Source organism: Gymnoscopelus microlampas (assembly GCF_963454915.1).
Source record: "Gymnoscopelus microlampas genome assembly, chromosome: 7".
NCBI classification, from domain to species: Eukaryota; Metazoa; Chordata; class Actinopteri; order Myctophiformes; family Myctophidae; genus Gymnoscopelus; species Gymnoscopelus microlampas.
In genome coordinates this window covers 503477-512934 of record NC_139944.1, presented here as the reverse complement: position 1 = coordinate 512934, position 9458 = coordinate 503477, and positions in this window count along the sequence as shown.

Below are 9458 nucleotides of genomic sequence, written 5' to 3'. Positions count from 1 at the left end.
TGCAGCTTCCTTGCCGTCGAGAGAGAGAGAGAGAGAGAGAGAGAGAGAGAGAGAGAGAGAGAGAGAGAGAGAGAGAGAGAGAGAGAAGAGAGAGAGAGAAAGAAATATAGAGATCAAAGGAGTAGAGAATAGACAGAGGGAGAGGATTGGAGGGAAGCTAGTATGAGCCCGGCTTAGTTCTCTGTGTGCGTGAGTGTGTGAGTGAGTGTGAGTGTGTGTGGAAACCCGTGTGTGTTTCCTTTGTGAACCGGCTCAAGGATTCTTCCTAGCTCAGGTATTTTCACAGCTATGGAAATGGGATTTACACAAGCACCCTCACGCACTCAGGCACGTGCGCACGCACCCACATGCACACACACACACACACACACACACACGCACACACACGCACACACGCGCACGCACGCACACGCACGCACACACAAACACAGGTGTGTGCACTCCGGGTGACTCGTGGTGAGCTAGCGTAGCATTAGCATTGATGTGACAGTAATCTCAGTAGAAAGCTAGCGCAGCGTCTGTGCTTCATGTGCGAACACACTCAAATTCTCTACCATGATGGATGTGAAGAGGTCACACTGCACCGTGTGTGTGTGTGTGTGTGTGTGTGTGTGTGTGTGTGTGTGTGTGTGTGTGTGTGTGTGTGTGTGTGACAGCCAAGGACAGAGTACAGATGCTTAGAATTAAATCCTCTTTCATGCTTCTTATTCAAACTCAAAACTCCATTACATCCACTATGCATTATATATACACACACACACACACACACACACACACACACACACACACACACACACACACACACACACACACACACACACACACACACACACACATATATATATGTATATATATATATATATATATGCTATATATATATATATATATATATATATATATATATATATATATATATATATATATATATGCTATATATATATATATATTTATAGGCTATATATATATATATATATATATATATATATATATATATATATATATATATATATATATATATATATTAAGAACGCAACAATACATGTATTCGTATTGAACCGTTCGATACAAGGGTCTCGGTTCTGTACGCGCTACGAACCGAACAATATCGATACATATATTATTTTTATCAACTTCAGACGATGCTCTCTGTGCTCAACCATACTCGTTGAAAGACAGCTGTCTCAATGGATATGCGCTCAACAGCCTAGAGCAACCGGCAAGCTACCTGCTCCTCCCACACACAGAGAACAAAAATAAAAAAGGCAAGAGACACGCTGAATGCTACATGCTAAGCTAACCTGTTGCTATAATGGCTAATGCCATAGAGAGACCAGAACGATCCAAGGATGTGGATTGTGGAAATTGTGAAATGCTGTTCTTTGTTGCAGTGTAACGTTCTCAACATGTGCGTTTGTTTGTGTATATCCGTTATCGAGGCAACCTAGCTGCTGCAAAATGCCGTGCCCCAGAGCGTCTTTATTATTACATAATAGGTAAACCTCTTACATTGGACATAATAATGTAGACTGAAGTAATTATAGCGGGTCATGATTGCATGTTTGGAATTGGAACAGCTGAAATCAATATATCGGTATTCCGATATTAACCTGCGGGCCACATTAAGTGAAGGTGAGGGCCGCATGTGGCCCTCGGGCCGCCAGTTGCACGAGAATATAAGTCGGATCACAATGAACCTTTAATAATCTATGGTCGGCTATTTTCACGTAAAGTAACGAGTACAAGTAACTATAATGGTGGACTGGGGAAAAAGTGTATAGTTACGTTACTATCAATCTGGGAACCCATCGCCAAATAAAAAAGGAAAAACAGCGCCCTCTGCTGTTTTTTACTCTTTCACTTGGCTCTGGGGGGGGCTCAATGTAGCACCCGTGCGCCCATGCGCAAGGAAACCGGGGTTTTTGGTCTGCTCTCAGCCGTCCACTTCCGGTGGTGCGACTATGTTTTCATTCCCACTAACAATATTTCTACACAGAACACTAACACCACTTCTCCCAGAGAACATGGATCGTTTTGGTAAGCCCACTTGTTTCTATGATGAAAGAGCAAGTTAAAATTTGAAAATCTTTCTGTGGTTTTGTGTGCTCCGAGGACGCTATTGTTAAATGAGTTTCGGTTTGTTTTTAGTGGGAAGCGAGAGCACAGACAGTAAATCCCGCCCACTACATTTGATTGGGTAAAGTGCGGCCTGCTTCCTGATCTGAAGGCACGCCCACTTGTAGGCCAGTGCGTACACGTTATGACGAACCCCCCCGACAGATTCAAGCGGAGAGCAGCATCTGTTCTTGAGAGATTACATTACTATTGACTGCAAAAAAGTATGCGTTAATAGATCCTACAGGCATACAGACAGACAGGCAGGCAGGCAGGCAGGCAGGCAGGCAGGCAGGCAGGCAGGCAGGCAGGCAGGCAGGCAGGCAGGCAGACAGACAGACAGACAGACAGACAGACAAACTGTCAGTGTTTTTTTTCTTCATTCAATGTTTAACTTTCTCTCCTTCCATCTCTGTGTGTCTGATTAATAAATAACGGAAGAAATTATACATTATTAAAATCAAAGAAATCACTGTGGATAGATGGTGTGTGTGTGTGTGTGTGTGTGTGTGTGTGTGTGTGTGTGTGTGTGTGCAGAGAATGTCTCTCTTGATGTGAGACTCATTGTGAAGCGTGTTTTGATGAATAAGGACGTCATTTCAATGTGTGTTTAATCTTTCTAAATTTTTTATCCCACGATTTTGAAACCCATTTTTTTCACCCAGTGCCAACTGTCTAAGTAATCCTGGGCGCTACACTCCCTCTGCCAGCCTAGGGAGAGCCTAGAGCGGAGCTCATGCCTCCTTCAATGCATGAGGAGTTAGCAGACCACTTCTTATCACCTGACAGGGGGGAGTTTCCCCGGTAGGACGTAGCGCGTGGAAGGAACACGTTATTCCAACCAGTTCCTTTCCCCTCCATCAGGCGCCCCGGCTGACCAGGGGGAGGCAGTATAGAGACCAGGATTACTGCATGTTTTTTTTGTAAGGGTACTGGAGCACTTGGGTCTGCACATTTTATTACTTTTACTCAGACTAAGATGCAATGATAATGGCAGTATATCAACATATAACTAGAAAAAGTGCTCCTCGGAGCACAGGTCTCCGCCAGGTCAGGTAGGTTATTGTGGCCTCCTGGTGGCGCTATAATAGGCCAATGTGAAAAGGGTGGCATTTCTTCTTAGGCCTTTCAATGGGACACTGCATTACAACTGACCAATCCTGCAAACTTTGGAAGCCACTGTAAGCCAAATAGGATGGAATATGAAATATCGGACAGATCCATCAGAATCACATGACTATGGAGATGCAGTGTACCAATTTGCGTGTTTTTTGGACAGAATCTGAAGTTTCATGCAGATCGGTGCAGTTATAGTTAAAAATGCAAATCGGCCAGTTATAGCGCCACCATGAGGCTGATTTGACAATTTTCAAGTGGCATTTCTTCCTCGGCCTAGTGGGAATGTGCGTGTGCAATTTTATGGAAATGGCAAGCTGCGTTCATGATTGGAGGCAGTTTGTTCAAAACGGACCAATCCTGCAAACTTTGGAAGCCAACCTTAGCCAATGAGGATGCAATATGGGAAATCGGACAGATCCAGGTTGATCACATGACTATAGAGATACTGTGTACCGATTTGCACGACGTTTGGTTAAAAGCTGTAGGTGTAATGGGAAAAAATGGGTTTTGCACAAATCGGCCTCCTGGTGGCGCTATAACAGGCCCATATGAAAAATGTGGGGCAGAGGTTCTGAATTGGCATCCAGGGAGTGGGTGTGCACAGTTTCGCAGCGACCGGGCAACGGTGCCGGTAACACCCGGACAGGACACACACACACACACACACACACACACACACACACACACACACACACACACACGGACGGACGGAAGGACGGACGGAGGGTAAAACATACTCTCTCGCCATGCCTTTCGGCCTGGCGGAGACAACAAAGCTATTGGCTGTAACGTTATGCGTCATGATCAGATCAGTCAATCAAATTGAATATTTTGGCAGGTCCGGTGCAGGAGCTGGACAATGAAAACAAAAAAGGCAGTAAGCTAATCAAATTAGAAAAGATTGTAATGATGATTTCCTTGTTGCAATGAACAGCCAGCTAATTTCCAAATGGACGTGCGGATCATGTAAAAAAACTACAATTACTAGATCATGACATGAAGAATGACAAAAAGAACAAGCCGTCAAAGTATAAAAATCGATCTAATCAAACTTTATTTTTATTTAATCCTTGCCGTTTCCTGCTTTTCCTTCTTCCGCATCATTGGCTTTTGGCAGAGGGGGGCAGGGTGCGGGATTTGGGGGAAAGATTTAACTGCTCAGTGAAACAGTGAATCCAGGACCGCGATTGTCTACTATATTGTCCTTTCACACCAACAGTTGGAATGTTTTGTGAGATCTGCATCTCGGCTTGAGGGGATGGAATTTACTACATGTACTGACCAGGGTAGCTGTGTCACAGTTGAGTCGAGAGCTGACCTAACCCACCCGTTTTTATCAGATGGCCCTTGGGGGTATAGGGGTGGGCTGGTAACTCTCATTGTTAATTCTTGTCTGTTCTTGTTCCTGTATGTTCTGTCTGTAGTGTATTTAAGGAGGCAGCAGTGCTGAAATGAGTTGAGTCCGATTGTGTTGTCCCAAAACAACATCAATTATACTTTGAAATCTGAATTCTTGTCTAGCCTCCTGTTTTTGAGTACCCACTACAAATTCTGAATTGACAAGAGCCAAGTGTCAAATTCACTAGGTATTGAGGATATAAGTATATACAGATGTGTAAACATATAAAATGCAACATTCATTGACACAACACTGATGGTAGTGCTGTCAAACAAGTCTAAAGCTATCTATGAAAAAGACAACGTTTAATCTGCAACACAATCTACTTATATAAACGAGGATTGACTTCCGCCTCGCCGCTGAAGGCATACCCACAGCACTGATTTCGACTAAACACAACAACTACACACCACATTTCGCCACCACAGTAGCCACAACGTGCGCGCTGAATTTACGTGGGTATTAGGCAACGTCACATTGCTCACTACACATTTTCCACCTTGCAACATAATTATTTCTACTCACCACATTACGGCCACAACGGAAGGGGAAACAGTTTCGTACCGTTTACCCTGCGCACCACCGACACCGAACGCCAACGGGCACAGCCGAAACAACACGAAGCGCCCGCCATTGAAATCACCGTCCTTCGCTTCAACCCCCGCTCCACACACACATTCTTTCCCTTCATTGCACTGTGTCTTCTGCTTCCACACTCCATTCAGGTCAGTACAATGCTAATACATTAACGCTCAACCTCACAATCACACGCTTCTCTGTTTACTGTTTCATTAGCACGAGCGTGGAAAACAACAACAGCGCGTTGTGCTGCTGCGCATCTGCTACACAATAGCCTAGGATCATGATACCAAGGATTCGACAGTGATGTCATCATTATGCAACCCGGAAGTAAAGATACCAAGGATTCGTCAGTGATGTCAGCCATCTGCGTTGCCACGTTGCCAAAAGAACACAAGCACAAAACACAAGACAATATCAGTGTTTCCACATTTCCCCCCCAGGAAAAAAAAATATATATATATATATTTCATATATATATATATTTTTTTTTTAACTTTTGGACATTTTTATCCCATGATTTTGGTACCCCAAAATAAGTAGAGCCCTGTGCGCGGCTAGCAGCTAAAGACTTCACTGAAGAAGTGCAAGATCGGGCCTGAGGACCTTGAGACTGCTGCTGCTGACCGTGACTCGTGGCGGCAGCGCTGCCACGAAGGAACTCACAGGCTGGAGGAGGACAGGACTGCCAGAAGGCAACAACAGAGACACAGGGGGAACACACCCATGACTGCCATCATCACTACCACCACTACCTACACATGCCCTACAGTACCTGCAATAGAACATGTGGTTCCAGGATAGGATTTTTTAGCCACCTGCAAACTCACCGCTAAGGACATAAGTGGACGTGTGAATCATATCGATGTCTGAAAGTTAAAGAGAGCTGTTGTCTCTTTAAAGGAGTAGTTCACCAAAATACTTGTTTTTTTTAATCAATTATACACCCTAGTTTAGGACCTGGCTAAGATATGTATGCACTTAATTTAGGAGAGAATATCTCAACTGTTCTAGGCTAATATGACCCCAGGGAACAATTTAGGAACTTTGACTAATTCTCTATCCGGGACGAAATACCTGAAAATGACCATGCCCTTTTTAAAATGACCATAACCGGTGCATTACTTCCAACCTGGCTCTATCTGCTAAACTGTTGGAGCTGCAGATTTACTGAGATGCTAAAAGTGTTCAGAATACTTGTTTAGGGAAACATAGTAAAGTGTAACATTTAGATTTGTCCCGATCAGGTTTTTTTGCCCTCGAGTCCGAGTCCAAGTTCTCTAATTTTGAGTATCTGCCGATACCGAGTCCAGATCCGATACTTTTATAATACATTTAAAAAATGAAGAAGAGCGAAGAAAATTATGCAGGAAGTCCCTTATTTTTATTATATTTTAACACATTGGGTGCCAAAACCGTATATATACGTTTTTTCAAAAACTCACGTGGAGTGCCAAAACCGTATATATACGGTTTTTGGTCTTTTCATTGGATTACTGTAAATTGATACTTGATGCAGCCTCTCACTGAATTTGGTGCGGCTACATGAAGGAGAACCGCAAAAAAACACGTGATCGAAGTCATATGACCAAATCTTGGGCTTTAAAAGGAGGAACTGCAGGCTGCTGTCCTCCTGTGCATTCCAAACTTTTGTTTGTAAAGAGCCATTGTGACTGAGAGAGACCGAGACCGACAGAGAGAGAGACAGAGTGAGAGCAAGTGAGTGAGTGTGAGCGTGAGTTTGAGTTAGTGATAGTGATAGTGTTATAGTTTAGATATATAGATAGATTGATTGATTGAGAGAGTGATAGATATTAGATAGATACATTTGATTGAGAGAGTGAGTGATAGATATATAGATAGATAGGTTATAGTTATAGTTGTAGAGTGAGATTGTATTGTGAGGTTGAGTGTTGAGTTTATTGTGAGATTGAGGTTGAGTGTTGAGTTTATATTGTATTTTTATTGTATTGTAAGCCTAGTGAGCTATTTTTTTTTTGGTTAGAAAGGGCGAGGAGGTTATTATAGATTTAGCGGAGAGAAGTGGAGAGAGATATAGTGAGGGAGAGTGGCGAAAAGATATAGAGAGGAGAAAAGGAGTATTTATATAGTAGGTTTAGAGGGGCGATACTGTAGATCTATAGGTGAGAGATATAGATTTATTTTATAGTGTAGTTTATAGTGTAGAATATGTCAGGATTAGTTGGCTCTAAGCGGCGCGGCGGGCGCCAACCGTCCGGGGGTCCGTCGCAACAGCAGAGGACAATGCGGGACTTCTTCGCTCCCCTTACGAGTGGAACAGTACCACCACCAGAGCCTCCATGTATTCCACCTCCAGTGGGTCCTGGTGGAGCCAGGTCTGTGGTCCAGGACCACGATCACCGCGACCCGGGCATGGTGCCCGCTCCTCGTCGGGTGTCTGACCGGGTGTCTGAGCTTGCAACGAAGCCGGTGTATGTGCATCTACCTGTTGCTTCAGGGAGCGATGAAGACTCATCATCGTCTTCCCTTTCAGATGACGGCTCTGATGAGTGGGAACCAGCTACCAATGGTAAGAATACATACATTTTATCGTGTTTGTGTCGTATTTGATGGGTTATCTAGTTGATATTACGGAGAAAACTTATCATAAAGTTTCCATGGAATCGTGGACTACGGTAATAGTTGCCAGGTCTGCTTATTGTAAGCCACTATAGGCTTGTTTTTTTCTGTAAAGCTGCTTGTAAAATGGTTGCGAACTTGCGATTGTGAGCTTGTTGTTAGGCTACAATGTAGGTGAATCGTATGTCTATCAAATATAGTTTTATTGAAAGGCAATCCATGGTTGGAGTTTAGAAAGAGAACGTCGGGAAATCCGACGATCTGCAGCTTGAATTGTATTATTGTGAATGTGATTTTCACGGCTATTGTCCAGTTTTGAAGCCTTCATGTGGCCAAATAACTATAGGCCAGATGGCACTTGAAACCTAGTTGAAAATAGCCGTGACAATATTATATAGTCTCTGCTTTTGGCATGTAGTGGCTGCTTTTGAGCTTGTTTTCATAGACCTGGTTGCTTATTCCTATCCCAAGACCTGGCAACCCGAATCAGCAGCCATGGCCCGAATAAGAGGCCACTGTTATACGAAAGGAGGTGTCTGCCTGGCAAGAAAAGTGTGTCTATTCTTACCGTTACACTCACTGTGTACTAGACCCTCCCATTCTAACTCTAAGTTATAGGTTCATTTACTTTACTATAGCCTGGTACTGATGAGATGAAAATGATGTATTCTGTATACTGTAGTATACATATGCTTCTGATCTGTGATTATGACAATTTTGACAATTTAGCCTATGTACAATGACAGAATGACAGATGCAGTAGGCTAAACTATGTATTGTTTGTGGCAATCATAAAAAATAGCAGATCTACTAGTGACTACCAGAATCTAGTTGTGAGCTTGTAGATCTGCTTTTTTTTGTTTTAGCAGGTGCAAAGCTCCCTCAAAGAGATAATGTCAGGTCATGTAAACAAAACACAACAACACCTTTGATCCTGTTCCCCGGTCACAAGTTCATGTAAACAAAATGGCCTATTCTGCTTTTTTTTGGGGGGGTGACCCCCCCTCTAAGACAGCTTCAAAGAGATAATGTCATGTCAGATAAACAAAACACAACAACACCTTTGAACCTGTTCCCCGGTCACAAGTTCATGTAAACAAAATGGCATATTCTGCTTTTTTTGGGGGGGTGAGCGAGCCCCCCTTCTAACTAGCTTCAAAGAGCTAGAAGGTCAAATTGTCTAAACAAAAAAAAACAATACAGCTTTGATGCTCTTCTTCCTTTGATGTAATCTTACTATGGGGTGCCTTGACCTAAGAACATATGCATCTGTCATCCCTCTGGATAAGAGTGTTTATGGCTAAATAGATTTGATGTACTACACTACACATTCTATGATCCTATAGCATACTGAGACACTACACTGTCTCTGTATTCTATGATCCTATAGTTTACTGAGAAACTACACTGTCTCTGTATTCTATGATCCTATAGTTTACTGAGACACTAAGAACATATGCATCTGTCATCCCTCTGGATAAGAGTGTTTATGGCTAAATAGATTTGATGTACTACACTACACATTCTATGATCCTATAGCATACTGAGACACTACACTGTCTCTGTATTCTATGATCCTATAGTTTATAGGATCATAGAATACAGAGACAGTGTAGTGTAGTACATCAAATCTATTTAGCCATAAACA